Source organism: Lutra lutra, chromosome 7 (assembly GCF_902655055.1).
Source record: "Lutra lutra chromosome 7, mLutLut1.2, whole genome shotgun sequence".
Lineage (NCBI taxonomy): Eukaryota > Metazoa > Chordata > Mammalia > Carnivora > Mustelidae > Lutra > Lutra lutra.
In genome coordinates this window covers 37,458,320-37,477,427 of record NC_062284.1, presented here as the reverse complement: position 1 = coordinate 37,477,427, position 19,108 = coordinate 37,458,320, and the positions used below count along the sequence as shown (strand labels likewise).

At 36.9% G+C, this 19,108-nt stretch overlaps 1 protein-coding gene, 1 long non-coding RNA gene and 1 other non-coding gene across 6 annotated transcripts in view; 2 read left to right on the top strand and 1 right to left on the bottom strand.

Annotated features, from left to right (window-relative positions):
- Positions 1-19,108, top strand: part of RFX7 (regulatory factor X7) — a 143,242-nt gene that overhangs the window by 71,784 nt on the left and 52,350 nt on the right. The gene's annotated exons all lie outside the window — the stretch shown is intronic.
- On the bottom strand, positions 9,223-12,617 carry LOC125105012 (uncharacterized). Its single transcript, XR_007128782.1, has 3 exons — positions 12,543-12,617; positions 11,825-11,966; positions 9,223-9,462 (listed from the first exon to the last, which is right to left on the bottom strand). It is a non-coding gene; the product is annotated as an uncharacterized LOC125105012 (long non-coding RNA).
- Positions 11,571-11,705, top strand: LOC125105710 (U4 spliceosomal RNA). Its single transcript, XR_007128996.1, has one exon. It is a non-coding gene; the product is annotated as a U4 spliceosomal RNA (small nuclear RNA).

Genomic DNA, 19,108 nt, shown 5'->3' with positions numbered 1-19,108 from the left:
GGGTGGTTAATTTTTACCATTTTGACTGGTGTGAGGAGGTATCTCATTGTGGTTTTGATTTGTGTTTCCCTGATGCTGAGTGATGTTGAGCACTTTTTCATGTGTCTTTTGGCCATTTGGATGTCTTTGCAGAAATGTCTGTTCATGTCTTCTGCCCATTTCTTGATTGGATTATTTGTTCTTTGGGTGTGTTCTTTGAGTTTGATTATTTGTTCTTTGGGTATTGTTCTTTGGGTTTGATAAGTTCTTTATAGATTTTTGGAAACTAGCCCTTTATCTAATATGTCATTTGCAAATATCTTGTCCCATTCTGTTGGTTGTCTTTTGGTTTTGTTGAGTGTTTCCTTTGCTGTGCAAAAGCTTTTGATCTTAATGAAGTCCCAGTAATTCATTTTTGCCCTTGTTTCCCATTTCTTTCTCTGGCACACAGCCCCATTTGGAGTCTCCAAATCCAGCAGATTCCTGCAGTGCACTCCTATACTGCTCCTCCCAGTAGAGGAAGGGTGGAGGAGGTTTTCCCTGGATCTGCCACTTGTGCGGTTTCTGCTTAAAGAGTAGAGGCCCGACTATGCCTTGGATCACAGTTTATGTCTGCCCTGAGCTGAGACCCTACTCATCAGCTCCATCTCTGCAGCAAGCTTCCCTGCTCCAATACCTGGGTGCTCTTCCACACTCGGGCACCCCCTATCCTTCTGTGACCCTGAGGGTCCTGAGACCACACCGACCCAGCGAGGATTCCACCCCGCACTTAGCCACTGGAGCAGTGTTCCTCCACAGAACAGACTTCTAAAAGGTCTGATTTTGTGCTCCTTTGCTCTCTCACTTGCTGGGAGCCAGCCCCTTCCCCCACAGTCTGTCTTCCCATATATCACCTCGGATTTACTTCTCTCCACATTCTACCTTCCAGAAGGTGGTTGCTTTTCTGTTCATAGGATTGCTGCTATTCTTCTCTTTGGTCTCCTGTTGAGTTTGTAGGTGTTCAGAATGGTTTGATAACTATCTAGCTGAATTCCGGGGACTAGACTAAATTTAGGTCTCCTACTCCTCTGCCATCTTGCTTCAAAAGGCATTTTTCATACAGAATTCTAGTTCTTTCAGCATTTTAGCAGTGGCAGTCCACTTTCTTCTGGCTTACATAGTTTCTATTGGAAAGTGTGTAGTTAATCTTGTTTCCCTGTGTATAATACATTCCTATTTTTTTCCTCTCCTTTGACTTCTTGTAAGATTATTAGTGGTTTTCAGCAGTGCTATTATAATAGCCTTAGTATGATTTCTTTGTTTCTGTCCCGCTTGTGGTTCATCGAGCTCCTCAAACCTGTGAGTTTTTATTTTTCACCAATTTGCAAAAAAATTCCTAGCCTTTTTAATATTCTTCTTCATTGCCATCCTGGGACTCCAAGTAAGTCACAAAGGCTATGCTTAGTTATTTTTTTCTCTTTTCACTTCATTTTGGGTAGGTTATATTTCTTTATTATCACATTTCCTAACATTTTTCATTGATTCTGTCTGTCTAATCTGCTGTAAATCCCATTGAGTGGATTATCTATTTTAGAGCCTGAATTTTTCATGTCTAGAAATTCCACTTGAGCATTTTGTTTTGTTTTGTTGTACATTTCTCAAGGGCCTCTTTTATGTCTCTACCTAAGTCCTCTGCATTCTTCCTCTATTTGCCCATGATGATCCCATCTACTTTGATGGTTTCAATTAATGTCAGTTAATTGACATGCCCAAGTTAAGCTCCAGATTCATATATCCAACTAGTTAACTGACCAGTTTACCACTATGTCCCATAGTCACTTCAAACTTGGGCGCCTGGGTGGCTCAGTGGGTTAAGCCGCTGCCTTCGGCTCAGGTCATGATCTCAGGGTCCTGGGATCGAGTCCCGCATCGGGCTCTCTGCTCAGCAGGGAGCCTGCTTCCCTCTCTCTCTCTGCCTGCCTCTCTGTCTACTTGTGATCTCTCCCTGCAAATAAATAAATAAAATCTTTAAAAAAAAAAACAAAAAAAAACAAAAAAACAAACTCAACTTTTCCAGAACCAATCTCACTGTGTCCATATTCTCTATCCCACATTCTAAACCTATCTATATTAGTTTCCTAATGCTGCTACAATCAATTACTATAAACTTAGTTGCTTAAAACAACACATATTTGGGGCGCCTGGGTGGCGCTCAGTGGGTTAAGCCACTGCCTTTGGCTCAGGTCATGATCTCAGAGTCCTGGGATCGAGCCTCGCATCGGGCTCTCTGCTCAGCAGGGAGCCTGCTTCCTCCTCCCTCTCTGCCTGCCTCTCTGCCTGCTTGTGATCTCTCTGTCAAATAAATAAATAAAATCTTTAAAAAAAAAAAAACCCACATATTTATGACAGCTTTGTAGGTCAGTAGTCTGACATGGTCTCACTAGGAAAAAGTGAAAGTATCAGTATAGCTGTGTTCCTTTTGAAGGCTGTAGGAGGGCGTCTGTTACCTTGCCTTTTCTAGCTTTTAACAACTGTATCTTCAAAGCCAGTGATGGCTGCTCAGGTCTATCTTCCACTGTGTTACCCTGACACTTCCCTTTTTTTGTAGTCAAAGCTCCCTCAGCCTCCCTCTTATCTGGATACTTGTGATTACATTGGGCCTTTTGGATAATCCAGGATAATCTCTCCATCTCAAGGTCATTAATCATATCTGTAAAGTCCCTTTTGCCATAGAAGGTAACACATTTACAGGTTCCAGGGATTAGAGGTTTAGGACATGAACATCTTGGAGGACCATTATACTTTCTACCTACCATACTGTCTTAGTGGTTGTACTCACTCATCCATCTTAAAAACCTGATAATCATTCTTGACTTCATTCTTTTCCTCAGCCTACCTCATATCTAGTCAATCACTGGGTCCTATCAATTCTGCCTCCTTAATTGCTCCATTTTTGTCTGTCCCTACTGCTCCTGCATTATTCTGGATCACCATACTTGTTGGAAATACTGCAGCTATTCCTTTGCTTCTAGACTCTCCACTTTCATTCCATTCTCCACAGCACCATTACCTAATCAGCTTTCTAAAGGGGCTTCTGGATGGCTCAGATGGTTAAGTGTCTGCCTTTGGCTCAGGTCATGATTTCTGAGCCGTAGGATTGAGCCCTGTGTCAGGCTCCCTGCTCGGTGGAGAGTCTGCTTCTTCCTTTCCCTTTGCCTCTCCCCACTTCGCATGCATGCTCTTGCTCTCTCTCTTAAAAGAATAAATAAAATCTTTTTTTGAAAAATCAGCTCTAATAAAATGTGCATCTGTTTATTTTACACCCTTGCTTCAAACCTCTCACTGGCTCCCCATTATTCTGTCTTAGGCTTGGGACACCTTTTGTACTCAGGCCTTACTCTTGTTTAATCTTACGATTCTCCACTCCATCCATAGGCTATCATTAAGCTGTAGTGAATTGTTGTAAAATAAGAGAAGAGAATATGTTTTCTCTCTAGCACTGTGCATTAAAATGTGGCTAGTGAACACTTAAAATGTGACTAATGTGACTGAGGAACTGAACCTTTATTCCATTTTAATTAATTTCAAGTTAAATAGCCACATGTGGCTAGTGGCAACCAGTTTGCATAGTGCAGGTCTAAAGCAGTGGTTCTCAGCCAGAGGCATTTTTGCCCCCTTTGGGACATTTGACAATATATGGAGACATTTTTTATTTTCATACGCAGGGTATGTGATCAGCATCAAGTGGGTAGAAGACAAAGCTGTTTAAACATTCTACAAAACACAGGACATCACCTCATAACAGTCTTATTATCCCAAAATTGTCAGTAGTGATGAAGTTGAGAAACTGTGGTCTAGGCAGTTTCTTCTTTTTGATATTTCTTTTTCTTTCTACTGGCTATCCCTACTTATATTTTAAGATACATTTTAGATATCACCCCCTCTGGAATGGCATCTTTGATTTCTCGGGTCTGAGTTCGATACATCTTCTGTCCTATATTAACCTGTGCTTAATTACCTTTCTTGGTACTATGTAGTCACCTCTAAGATCATTATAATAAGCACTTTTTATTTGTTCTTAGCCTCTTTAGTATAAGAACCTATTCATTGGAATATGATTCAAAGGTACATGAAGATGATCAATATATATTTGTTAAGTGTGTGAGTATCAATTATTAAACATTGCAATTTAAAATATAAAGAAGGGTTGCTACCTTCAATTTAGGCCTTTTAGACACCTTACACTTGCTAAAATATTTGAGTTTATTTTTTGGAATTACTTCACAGTTTACCAGTAAGAACAGAAACTTGTTTCATTCCTTGAGAGGAACAGAACTTTTTTGTCTGACATTCTCCCCTTTTCCCTTGTTCTACTCTGCTTTACATATACCTCTTCCTTCCATCCTTTCCTATTACGAGATAACCAGCCTGAACCATCACCACTCTAATCCGTGGAGTACAGATGGGGAACTAAAACTTAGTACATAGATGCAGGAAGGATTTAAAGTAAGTGAAGTGGAACCAAGAGGCCAAAAACTAAGGAAACTGATGAGCAGTATAGCAAAATTGCTCAGAGTTAAGGCTATAGAATGAAATAGGCCTGAGTTTGAATCCTTGCCCTAGCCATTATTACCATTACTGTTTGGTTTTGGACAATATTTACCTAATTCACTTTTGTAAAAAAAGGACATAATAATAGTGACTAACCCACTGAGTTGTTGAGAATATTAAGTGAAATAATTAGTGTAAATACAGTGCCTGGCGCATAGTAAGCACATATGGCAGCTTTAGTTGAAGATGTTATATGTGTAAATTGACAACGTGGTTATAATTGACTTAAATTACCATAAATTTGTTTCAAGAAGTCTAAACATTAGTCAAAGACACGTTTTATGTTCATCATCACAGAACATACCATTTAAGAATGAATGCTCCCCATATGGAACCACTGAGAGGAGAGTATTGAATCCCTGAAACATAGTGAATGGAGGATGGAAAAGGTTGGGAATCTCCTGGCAAAAGCCATCCAAGAAGCCAGAAGGTGCATATTGTAGAACAGATGCCGATATCGACACTCCATACTCCCTCCTCCCCTGGGCCTTTGTAGATGCCGTTTCCTCTGCCAGCTGTGCCCTTCTCAAATTTTTCACTTGGATCACTCTTTCTCTTTCTTTTGGACTCAGCTCAGAAACGGTTTCAGAAAGTTTTGTTTTTCTACTAGCAATGCATTCAGATAACAGATAACAGCAGATAACAGAAAACTGAACTATTAGTGGCTTACAGGAATTTTTAAGAGTTTGTGTTGTCTAGCAAGTCCAAAGTTAGACATTCTAGAGTGGTGCTCAGCAATGCCACCAGAGTCCTAGGCTCTTTCTTTTTTGCTGTATCATCTTTTACCCATTCACATCATCGATGGCTACTGCCCTTATATGCCTTTGTCCAAATGGTGAGGCAGGAAGAAGGGAGGAAGGGCAATAGGGCCTTCTAGAGAAGCTGTTTTTATTTTAAGATATTTGTTTCTATTCTGAAAACCCACTTCAGAACCTTCCATTTCCAGAGTAATGTCACTTGGATACTCCCAGCTATGCAAAAAACTGGAACATGGAGGGTTTTTTTGTTTTGTAGCCTCTATACCAGAGAAAGACAAAGAAGAATATACACACGTACATAATACAAGTTCAACCTATCTGCCTTATCTTCTCATGTTAAGGGCCCCTCTTTTCATGCACCCTGTAAAATGTTCTGTGCTCGTATTAAAGCTCTCACCACATAGTATGCTAATCACCAGATTAATTTGTTTTCTTCTCCAAAAATAAGATTTTGTAAGTAAAGACCATCTTGTGGTCTTTATATCCTCAGTGTTTAGCACAGTGTGTAGTATGTGGAATATACTCAGTAAACACTTCCTGAATGATTATTCACAAGCAATAATTATCAAATAGAATGTATAATATGTATATAATGTCCCCACACATAGATTCCTTTGTATTTGTTGTTGTTGTTACAGTATTTATTGAGTATTTATTACCAGATGCCAGACAAGTGCTTTACATGTTTTATCATGCAATCCGCTTAATTTGCCTCATCTGTTTTCATCTTCATTTTCCAGATAAAGAAGCAGGCTCGGATTGTTAAGTAATTTGCCCAAGGCCGTAAAACTTGATAATTGGTAGAATTAGACTTTTAATCTAGGTAGTCTGACTCCAGATCCCAGGCGTTTAAAAACTGTGATACACTATTTCATTTTTTAAATATGAGTTTATATGTGAATTTTTAAAATTTCTGTTTTATTATAATCAAGAAGATGTTTCTGAAAATTATTTTCTAACTTTAAAATAAATCTGAAATGAGGAAATTAAAAGCTAATTTCATTATCTTACTAAATTTAAGTAGCCAATAATTCTAAATGCAATTTAATTTTTGCATGCAGCATGTTTGAATGCCCTTTAAAGAATTTCGGACACGCTCGCTAAGACAAAATAGCTAAAATTATTCTAATTATTTACATCAATTATGATTGTGAAAGCTGTGCCACTATGAAATATAGAAGTGAAAAATATAAAATTGTATCTGTACTATTTTTAAAGTCCAGCATTTTGCCTGTTTAAAGACAAATGAAAATATTTGTAGTGGTAAAATTGTGAATAAAACTTTTTGTTAATGTTTTAATGCTTTTGCAGTGAAAACAGTTGATTTTTACTTAATATAATAATTAATTAATAATAATTAATTAATAATTATTATTTAATTAATTAATAATAATTAATATAATTATATAATCAATATATTAATATAATTAATATAATAGCAAATATATCTTAAACTAAATTTCTCATGAGTTACAGCACTTTTAGATCCATAACGTCATTATATGTTTGTAAAGCTGATCCAATTATATTTCTACAACCAATTTAATAGTCGAGGTAAAATCTTACCCTTGATATATACCCAATACCAGTGGATTAGCTAGACCCCAGCAGAATTTGAAAGCTATTCAGTCCATATTGCTTAGTCACCTTAGTTCAGTTAAATGGGACTACCTGACAGCTATAGGAAGTCCTAAAATATGAGAGAAAATAACCATTAGTTTTTTGGTGTAGAAAAGACCTTGTTTGGTTAGAGTCAATCACAGCAGGCTGGGAAATAATAGTTCATGTTTCCCACAATATGGTCCTTTGAAGAATAGTTCCATAAGATGTTAATATGTTACACAAAAAGTTCCGAAAGTCAAAAATGTTTCATGAACTTTGGATTAAAATGTGTCTTAAGAGCTATTAATACGCTGTTAGATATATCATGAATCTTAAGTACTCAGTGTGTTCCAAATTTTTACCCTCTAAAACTTAACCTTGAAACTAGTTTTCGAGGCCACACTATTGAGGAAATGATTGGTAAAATCTATAGGCAATTTTCTAGAATAGAAAGAGAAATTATTAAAAAAAAAAAAAAGAAGAAGAAGAAGAAAGAAAGAGAAATTATTTCCCATATGTTATCATTCAGAATTACCAGAATATTGAGAACTTCCTATTTATGTTACTGTGTTTCAGGCATTTGCACCACCAGGAAGCAATATTTCTACCAGTTCTAATGTTTAGGTCTCCTCAATGGTTAGTTCTGCTTTGAAATTATTAGAATTAATAATGATCAAAAGAGGCAGGGAAGGCTATATATTCTGGTTACTGTTAGGAAAGGCTAATATAAATAGTAAACAACATTCAGTTTGTCAGGAAATCAGTTGAAAGCAAGAAGAGAAATAGACTTGAGAAATAGTCTCATAGACTTGGCAATTCAACAGCAATCCTGGTAAGAATTATAAAATGGTAAGATTAGACAGTCTTTGCCTGACTTTCTTCTCATCAGTTTGAGAGATCAAAGGCTCACAACCAAGACTAAGGGAGGGTATTTTAAATCCCATTTGTGTCCATATTTTAAACTTCTCAGGAGGCGTATATGGCCTTACTTCTAGGGCTCTAACTGATCAACAGTCCAAGAGAGGACTCTTATGTGTTGCCAGCAACTTCTCAGTCTAAAAAATGCTGCATTGATTGTCCCTTTTTTGGTGACTTAGCATAACCTAACAAAGCACTTACCCTTTTCTCTGCACTTAGGTCAAGTAAACTGACCTGGGCAAAATGTGAGTATGTCTAGAGTTCCTTGTCATCAATGAGTCTCTAGGCTTCCTGACCTAAGTCTGCTCTACTGGGGTAGGGTTTTATTCATGGAAGTTGATCAAATGTGGGCTTTGTAGGATTATCATTAGGCAGAAGTGGAAAGTGATGTGAAATCGCCAGAATACTATTCCTTTTGGAGGGCTGGAGAAACCTGAAACTAGTTGACAGATGCTATCATTTAAATTATTCGAGCAGTGAGGCACTTTCCTTCCAGGGGAGAACTCTGAGGAGGGTCCTTTTGCAAGAGAATAGAGCAGAAAACGTGAAGGTGTGCGTTTGAATCTGTATTCAGTGTATCCTACGTTCTGAATATTGATTCAGTAATCCTTTAGAGACTACTCTCTATCACCCACTCCCATTGGAATAGTGTTTGTCCTCCCTAGGGAAATGAACAAAAATTAACAGCCTAGGGGGCGCCTGGGTGGCTCAATTGGTTGAGTGACTGACTCTTGATTTTGGCTCAGGTGGTGATCTCAGGTTCCTGGGATCCACCCACATTGGACTTCACACTCAGCAGGGTATCTGCTTCAGGATTCTCTCTCCTCCTCTGCCCCCCCTCTACCCCCTGCTTGTCCTTGACCTTGTAGACCAGAGGAACTACTCTAGAGACCCACAGGTTAGATCTATTCCACAGAGGTGTTTTGTTTGGCCCTCTTTGACATTTTTAAATTTTTGGATTGGTTGCCGTATTTCAAATTGGGAGAGTTCACAGAAAAAAAGTTGTGTGTTTGGTTTCTCTTCAAAATTTGGGACACTTAAGTCCTTACTTCCACATGATAGCAGTTGGCTGGGCTGACGTAGCAGTCATCTCTTTCCTTTTTTTTTTTTTTTTTTTAAAGATTTTATTTATTTATTTGACAGAGAGATCACAGGTAGGCAGAGAGGCAAGCGGAGAGAGGGGGAAGCAGACTCCCCACTGAGCAGAGAGCCAGATTCGGGGCTCGATCCCAGGACGCTGGGGTCATAACCTGAGCCGAAGGCAGAGGCTTAACCCACTGAGCCACCCAGGTGCCCCAGCAGCCATCTCTTTCAAATATGACTTGAACTCTTCAGTCTCTCAATCCCCACCAGGCTTTTAGCTCCTCAACATAAGTATTTTTCTTCTCTATAGTCTACCTTAATCATTTGCATTACCTGGCTGGCATTTGGGTTTGTGACCTCTGTTTTAGATTCTTTTGGGTCAGGGTTCTTCTGAGAGTCATTCTTTACAGAGTTGAGGGAGCCACAGTAGTATGTATGAGGACAGATATGAGAAGACAGCCTCTCTTTTTATCTCTCAGTAATGTGTACTCTCTTTACTGTCAGCTCTTGCCCTGGCTGGCCATTACAACAACTGTCGATAGAAAAGCAAAAGTAGGGTAAAACAAAGAATTACGGTAGCTCTTTTGAGTCTTTCCCATTTGACTAGTCATCATGCAAAACATTTTGTCTTCTTATTTCCCAATGAAACCTTCCCTTACCACTCTCATTTAATTTCCCTTTCCAGCACTTTTTCTTCATAGCATTTATCATAATCATATAACGTATGTTTTACTTTTAAATTTTGTTGATTGTCTCTCTCCTAGTATTAAGATTTAAGGTCGGGGCGCCTGGGTGGCTCAGTGGGTTAAGCCGCTGCCTTCGGCTCAGGTCATGATCTCAGAATCCTGGGATCGAGCCCCGCATCGGGCTCTCTGCTCAGCGGGGAGCCTGCTTCCTCCTCTCTCTCTGCCTGCCTCTCTGCCTGCTTGTGATCTCTCTGTCAAATAAATAAATAAAATCTTTAAAAAAAAAAAAAAAAGATTTAAGGTCATGCCTAAAGCATAGTAGATACTCAGTGCTGGATGAAAGAATGAATGTTCTCATGTAATTTTTAAACTTTTCAAGTCTGTCCCATGGTTGATGTCTTAGGTTAGAAGCCATTACTGCTGCAAAGATTGGACAGGAACTAAAAGATACGTGAAACATTAGAGTGTGGTTTGTCTCCTGCCTGAGAACCAGACCAGTGATGTCAGAGTTCTAAGATAGATGATACACTGCCAGGCATAATTTTGAGTAACTCACTCAAGGAATAATTTTTAAAGAAGAGGCACTTGTCCTCTCCTGCCCTCCAGAGATCTGTAATATAATATGCCATTGAGGGGGCATATATGAAGTGTTTACAATTGGGAGACTTCTTCCTCCTTTCCCTCCTTTATGGGGCAAAGCATGCTTTCTCACCTCAGATCTTTGCTGTAATAAATGCTAAATGATGACCAATGTTAACTTACTCAGTCTTGATTAAAACTGAAAGTTTTGTTTGCAGCATCTAATTAAAATACATCATAGCAGTGAAAAGCCCTTTTCATTGTTAGAATAGAAGATGGGGTTTATCTTGTGATGTGGTCCTAGGGTTGCTGTTAGTGAGCAAAGACCTATTTCAGAATCCGATTTTTTCCTTTCAGTGACTTGGTGAAGAAGTAGGTAACTTTCAAAAGAAAGAACATTTTTGTGTAGCATTTACTGGGGCAGGGAGGAAGACTTGACAAAAGGGGCAGATTTAAATAGCTGGTTTTGGTTTTTAGTATCATAAAGAGATAATCTATGGAGCCAGGCCATTTAGAGGATATTAAACCTTTTTCTTTTTCTTTCTTTTTTTTTTTTTTACATTAATCATGAGTTACTTCATCTTCCCTTTGTATGGGAGGACAGTACAGTCATAATGTTTTGTTTTGTTTTGTTTTTCCTCCTGTTAGGGACTCAAGTGGACTAAATTGCCAGTAAGGCCCAAATCATGAGTTCTAGTAACTCTTCTCTCATAATTATCAAGAATGCCCTAACCATTGTCAGCTACCTTTCAGATTCATTTTATTGTCAAAAAGAAAAATAGGAAAGAATAATGGCAATCTCTTACCACTACCTGAAAGAAGCTCAATTTTCATTAATATCTTGGTATTCATAAGAATGGGATAATACACAAAAGTGTGGTCTGATAGAAAACAAATGAATTCTTATAGTAACGTGGTTTTTCTATCTTTGTATATTTTTAGTCATTTCAAACTTATATTCTGAAAAGTAAACTAGGCAAAACAAGGAGAGGTTACTAGGAATGGAAATACCAATTATAGAACTGAAGGTTCCTCTTTCTGGCCTATACCTCTACTGAGACCTCATCTAAGTGATCCAGAATAGTATTACGTGATCATTTCATGGTCGCTTTTTGTAGAATGTAACTATGGGTAGGAGTGTTCTCCCTAGAGATGACTCTCCTCAATTCTGTTTGAAAGTGACTCAAATCTATCACTTTATGTACCCTCTGCCTATTTGAAGCCTTGTGCCTGCTATGTGAATATTTTAACAATGCCCTTGTCTCAGCATTTTATTTGGTCTTTAGTCTTCTGGGCACTTACTTAGGCAAGATTCTTGATACCATGTTATTATTTCAGTTTCAGCGATGTAGCTTCCTTCTTTATTAAGTCCTTAAGCTTTGCGCAGTGGCAATATCGTAGCCAATGAGGTTTATCTGAGGCACGATTATTGCTAATTAAGTCCTTAAAAAAAAAAGTCTATTTTAAAGCATGTTCTTTAAGATGACCACTGTTAGATACAATTAGATGTTTCAGTGTCCATGGCAATCTCTTTAGCTTTTTTCTTCCATAAATTAATCTATTTCCAATTTTATTTGCGGAACTTTCCTAATATATTCCACAGAATCTACTGAGAAATACCTTACTTACCTGCCTTGGAGTGTGATTTCCCCACTGCTTCTGCTGCAGCCCTTCAGGGCATCTTGATGTCAGAATTTCTCAGCTAGATTGTAGTTGAGGCAACCTGACAGGGGTTTTTTGTTTGTTAGTTTGTTTCAGATTGTCATGGATTCTTTAGATCACCCAGCAGTATTAGAAGAAAGTAAGAAGCAAAGTTAGGGTTTCACTGAAGTTTGTCAGCCTTGCTTACTATTTTTAAAGCTGTCCCTTAGTAATTGATGTCTTTCAAATGGACTCAGATCACATTCTTAATCTCTGAGCAGAATATATTATAAAGAAAATTAAACCATTTTCATTTTATGTCTAATTCAGTAAGTTTACAAATAGAGTAAATTCCCACAATAATACAAATATAATAAAAATTACTCTCCCCATTTGATTTATACTTTCTAGAACTGAGAATGGAAAAACAACTTCCTCTTACATTGCTTGTAGCAAGTAGCTCAAAAGAAAATCATACCCCATCCCCACCATAGTTCTACAATAGCAGGTTAGGAAAGTGAAATTAAGAATTCTAAGCAATAAGCATTGAAAATAAGAGTCCTCATACCTTGACCTTTTTCTCTGTCTTCCTTATTCAATCCTTTGGGAGGACAGCTTTCACAACTGCTGGGGCCCGAGAGAATATAATATCAGGTATGTTGGATTGTTTCCATAAATTTAAAAAGGCTATAGAATAAGGTTCTACTTTTCCCCCTTTTAGTCCTTCTGTCAATGTTGCTGGTGAAAAAGGTCTTTTACTGCAGTGTTCCGGAATCAGTGTCACCTGAGGAGGAAAAAAAAAATTAGATTTTTTGTTAAAGTTCTGTTTTTTGCTTTGTTTTTGTAGTATATAAAATCAGGCGCAAATTCAAGCATGACTATCCTATCAGTGTATATATGTTCCATCCATATATGTTTAACTGAAGAAACAGTCAAACTGAAGAATGTAGGTTTCTAGATTTTAAGCTTTAAGTTCTACATACAAATTTAAGTTAAAACTTTTTTAAAAAGCCTTTTTCTGATATCACTTTGAAAAGTAAAGTTTAAAGAATTATGGATGTGATACCCTGGTTGTTCCTCTTCCACCAGAATTCAGTCATTGTCGACCTAGCCAGTTCTTTGAAGGGTATTTATACATCTCAATAGAAGAGTTTCAGCTTTTTCTGGAAATAAAGATAATGATCCTCAGATGTCAGTTCACCATGGATTTGCATAAAAGCTTCACAGTTGAGCCTTCAATTTGTTAAAGTCTTTGTTAAGTATCGGCCCTTACCCGGGGGGTCTTATTTGTGATCTTATTACAAACAAACCTGAATAACATCTGAGAGGGAAGTCTCATAACAGGAAATACAACACTATAGCAAAACTGATTTCAAATAGGAAAAATTCCTTTTTATTAACATTTGAGAAATTAATAGCGTAAACCCGATCCAAGATGGTCCCTCAAAACAGGACCAGATCTCTCCATTCAGACTGCCTTATAACTATATTCCATGGCAATAAATACAAACCATCTGCTTGAAGGGCTTCGAGTTCTGGTAGTCAGACATTTGAAATTCAGCCCGATCCTTGGCAGTCCATCCTGTTTATATTGGTAGTTCAGAGGTAGATGTCTTGAGCATCCAAGCAGGAATGCTAAAAATAAACTCAGTTTTTGAAATATAGTATATTGTTTCAAGTATTTTTTATGATAGAAGACAAGTGAAAAGTTACACATTTCATTCCATATCCAGCCTAGGAAAAGCTTTTATTTCTGACCTATAATGCTTAAATTGATTTCTTTCTAGTAGCACAGTTGTTGTCAGAAGTAATTTCTAATTTCTATTTCATCTTGGTGGCTTAGGAGGGAATAGTATCTACCTTTTTCTGCATTCACCCTGTGGAAAGTTAGTGCTGGTGGAACATTGTCTTCAATAACTTAGGGGCAAGTGTGATGCTTATATATGAAACCTAGGAGCATTGTTCTATGTACCCCCTAAGTTAGTGGAGGTCACCAGGCTAAAATATTTGCTACAAGACATCTTGCTTTTTCAAATAAAAGATTATGTACTTGTTGATAGAATTTAAATAATAAACTCTTCTACCAAAATCTCTTAAGCAGTTATATATTTCAGAATAATATTTATATAATAATATCTATCATATATACATTTTATAAATTACTTTTAATCCTCACAAAAATTTTATGAGCATTTTATCATGGTTTTACAGATTACTCAGCTTGAACAGCTTGCTTAATATCACAAAGCTAATGAGTGCAAATCTGGAGTTTGGCTCTAAGCCTTCTAATTCTATATTCTGCACCTCACTGCTGCTATATCTTACTGCTTTAGATAGATTAGATTTGAAGTGTCAGTCTATCAAGCTCAAGTAGCAGCTGTTTCATTTGCTTTTAATATATAGGTCATATATTCATACTGGTTATCAATAGGAAACTTGCCTGTTAAAGTCAGATTTATAAAAGCTCTATCAAAGCTGCTGTGTTAATCAGTTATTGGGTAATATTTTTATAGAAAAATTCTGTGACACAAGTTCAAGAAGGACCAGTGAATCATACATTTTGCTATATTACTCTCGAGGATAAATCGTTGATTTTTTCTAAATTAAATTACACCTTAGAGAAAGATGTTTTTAAATACCAAAAGTAAAGATGGCATATCTTGTTAACCTGTAAGTAAACAAGAATCCCAATATAGATATGGTATGAAAAAATGAGAAGGGAATTGGTGAACTATAATAAATTATATTGGACAATTAGCTAAACTTGTGGGAAATTTTTAATTAGAACTCTGCTTTATAGAAAAATAAATTCTAGGGGTATTAAACACCTAAATGTGAAAAACAATACTTAAAAAGAAAACAAGGGCTAGTTTTATGATATTAGGATAGGAAAGGATTTCAAAACAGGACACAGAAAACACAGATTATAAAAGGTTGATATATTTGACTTCCTGGAAATTAAAAACTTCTCTGCATCAAAGACTCCAAAAACAAAATGAAAAGACAAGCTACAACTAGGAGAATGTAATAGCAGCATGTATAGCCAATGGAGAATTAGTATACAGACTACACGATAAATACTCTCACTTTCAAATGTGTGGTTCTTTGAACAGCATGGTTCTTTAGATGAGATTCCCTGAATACCAGTATCAGCATCAGTGGGAACGATTAGAAATCTGGTTGGGAGCCTGGGTGGCACAGTAATTAAGTGACTGCCTTTGGCTCAGGTCGTGATCCCAGGGTCCTGGAATCAAGCCCCGAGTTGGTCTCCTGGTTTGGTGGGAAGCCTGCTTCTCCCTCTGTGATTCTCCCTGTTTGTATTCCCTCTGTCGCTCTCTCTCTGTCAAATAAATAAATAAAATCTTAAAAAAAAAATCAGGATTCTCTAGCCCCCACTTGAGACCCTACTGATTTAGGAATTGTGAAGGTGGGGTTTAGCAGTCTTTAACAGACTCTTCAGGTGACTCTGATGCATGCTAGAATTTGATAGCCTTTGTATCAGAGTAAACTCAAATGATAAATAATACAAAAAAATATTCAGTCTTATCTTCAACCAGAAAATTTAAGACTGTGAAATACTTTTTCATACCCATAAGAGTAGCTAACTTCTAAATCTTAAATTTTAACAAGGATATAGAAAAACTGTAGTTTTGCTCTTGGAAATATAAATTGGCATAATGGTTTCAGGGAATAATTTGGAAATACTCAATAAAGTTGAAGATCTGCATCTTTGATGACCAAGTATTTCTACTTTTAAGTGTTAAACCCTAGAAAAAAACTCTAGCACAAAGATACACCAGTCAAAATTAAGGATTTTCACTGTAGCGCTATTTGAAGTAATAAAATTTTATGATAATTGTCTATCAGTAAAGAATGAATAAGCTGGTTTTAATCCATGCAACTATTATGTAATCTGTTAAAGTCAACGAATTTGCAAATATGGCAAAAAGTTAGCATCATTTAAAAGTGAATAGTGGTGCATGTGTACCTACTTCCTGTACTTTGAAATTTAAAAAATTAAATGGGATATTAAAATATTAAAAGGATTCCCATTTCTCTCTGTCTCATCTTTCAGGATTCTGTTTCAAAAGATGATTGAGTTTGGGGCACCTAGGCAACTCAGTGGTTGAGTAGCTGGCTCTTGATTTCAGTTTGGGTCATCATCTTAGATCCTAGGATCAACCCCCAAATCGTGCTCCAGGTGCTCAGCAGGGAGTTTGCCTAGGATTCTCTCTTTCCCTCCCTCAACTCTTCCTCCCACCTCTGCTTGCATACTCTCTCTCAAATAAGTAAATAAATCTTTAAAAAAAAAAAAAAGGTGATTGCATTTGCACAAACCAGAATCTTCAATCTAATTGAGAGGGGAAGGTATAACTAGACACTGAAAATCATTTTTGAATAGTAAATGCAAAAAAAACCCAGGAAATGTGAACTAATTGAGTATGAATTCTTGACTAATTGCTGTGGCCCAAAGTAGAGGGACAAATAGGCATATTATAGGATCATGTATCCAAAATTATTAGAGTTGAATTTTTAAGTAGTTTTTTTGTTTTTTGTTTTTTTAATTGGTCTTTGGTTTTGTTTTGTTTTGTTTTTTAGCCTAGGGGGTTTTTAACCTGGGAGGAGTGCAGAGGAAGAGGGAGAATCTTAAGGAGGCTCCATACCCAGTGCAGAACCCCCCACAGGGCTTGATTTCACAACCCTGAGATCATGACCTGACCTGAAGTCAAGAGTCAGACACTTACCCAACTAAGCCATCCAGGCTGCTAAAGTTAGGGCTTTTTTGTTTTTTTTGGTTTTTTTTTTTTTTTTTCTAGAAATAAAAGTTAAGTAGAAGAGGACATGAAGGCTCTATGTTCTAAAGTGGTGCTTCTCAACCTTTTTTTTTTTTTTTAGCTCATGTTCCCTTTTGATAAATATTTTATATCTGTAGTTAATTTCATTTGAAATTTCACAATAAGTTAATAAGTTAAATACTATTCTGGGGTGCCTGGGTACTCAGTCAGTCGTTAAGTGTCTGCCTTCAGCTCAGGTCATGGTCTCAAGGTCCTGGGATCAAGTTCCACATCCCGTTCACTGCTCAGCAGAAAGCCTGCTTCTCCCTCTCTCACTCCCCCTGTTTGTGTTCCCTCACTTGCTGTCTCTCTGTCAAATAAATTAATAAAAATCTTTCTTAAAAAATGAAAATAAATTTAAAAAGAATAAATACTATTCTAAAATTGATTGAATAAAAGATTTTGTGATTACAATGAAGAGTCCTTTCCCCCTCCTCACATTTTTATCTACATATAGAATAGGGATCTTCAGTTCTCTCAGAAGTGCTAGAGAGAAAGGTCTAACTTTCTATATTAATTAGGGTGGGCTAGACTGTGCTGCCATAACAGTGTAAGCCTGAAAAACCAGTATCATAAACACAAAAATTTACTTTCTTTCACATCATATGTACAGCATAGATCACTGGAGGCCCTTTTTCCACATAGTCCCTTGGGAACCCACATTGAGACACTGGCATGTTATCCTTTCACCAGTGAAAGACATGGCTTCCAAGGTGCACAAAGGGAGAAAGAGAATGGAACATTGATTCTTAATTCTGTTAACTGAGAAATGAAATATATCATTGGTGCTCCATTCATGGTCCTATACTAGCTACAAAGGAAACTGAGAAATGTAGGTGAGCAAATGGAATATTGATGAGCAGTGTATCTGTTTCATGTTCTCTTTACCACTTTACTTGCTCCTTATAGAAGGAATTAGATAGCTCCATGCTACTAGTTCATGATGTGAATGAATATTTTTTATCAGTCAAAACTTCAGAAGGGAAGGGAATTTTTCAGTGGTAGCACTCGAACGCCAAAATTGATGTTGAACCTCCAAAAGTAACTTGATTTTGCTTATCTTGTGTAATGCCCCCCCCCAAGGATCACATGATATCAAACTGAATGCTGAATCTGATTGTTTGCTACAGGCTTTCTGTTCAGGATGTGAAAGAGCAAAGCACTAACTAGGTCACATGCAAAATTAAGTTTGAGGTGGTTTCCTGGAAGGTTTTTAGACATTTCTTAAATCAAACTTTAGTTTAATGATTTCCTTTTGTATATCTTCTTACAAAGATTGAGATGTATGTGAGAAAAGTCCTCATAAGTTTTCAGAAGAGATCTTTGGGGCACCTGGATGGGTCAGTCAGTTAAGTGTGTGATCTTGATTTCTGCTTAAGTCATGATCTCAGGTTTGTGGGTTCAAGCCCATGTCGGGCTCCAAGCTGGGTGAAGAATCTGCTTGAGATTCTCTCCCTCTCCTTCCTGCCCCTTCTCTTTCCCTCTCTTAAAAAAGAAGAAGAAGAAGAAGAAAAGGTCTTCAACCATAATAGTAGGAAATTATCACCTTAGTTCATTCAACTAACTTGGTAATATTTGAGATTTCCCCTAAACTTGAAATTGGTTTCAGTAACTTTGCTTTGAGAACTTAACTTCTTATGTGGGTTTTTTGTAACCTAGTCTACTTTGGATTTAATATGATAGACATTGTTGAGATTAAGTGGGTGATGTTAATAATATTGAACAGAAAGTTTTTTAGGAACTATATTTAAGATAGATTCAAGTAAGGGAAGGTTGGAGGTAAGGAAACCAGCTAGTGTTGTACTTTTTAGTGATTACGAATCTTTCTAAGTTCCTTAAGGCAAGGACTATCGTGTTGTTCATTTGGTATTTCCAGTCTTTGTAGGTCCATTTTGAATTTGTAATTATTGCAAATCATTTATAGAACATGGCAGTAAATAAAATCAGTGAATAAATAAATGAGTAAATGAATTCTTCTTTACTGTTAAAAGAAAGCTAAACACCTAGACTTACATGTGACAAGGAAAATAAAGAGCCTGGAAGTATATGGGGTAAAGAGTTAAGAGAGCTAAATAAAGTGGAGTGTATGATGAGGAACAAAATTAAACATACTCTAAAACTGAACACACTAGGGAACTGGAGAAAAGAAGGTGTTAAGGAACAGTTGGGAAAGAAAATATCTGTTTTGTTTTGTTTTCTTTTCTTTTCTTTGAGAGGAGAGTTATACAGGATATAGCAGATAAATCTATTAGGTATTGGAGTGAGAGCTAATTGGAAGAAGACCCTATAGACAGTGGAATGGAAAAAAAAAGATTTGGGAGTTATTTACATGTAATTGATAGATTAAATCATTTTGTGGATGAATTCTAGGATTAAATTGTCTTATAGATGAATTCTGTTGAGAGTAAGAATAGGCTAAGTTACATTGTTTTAAACT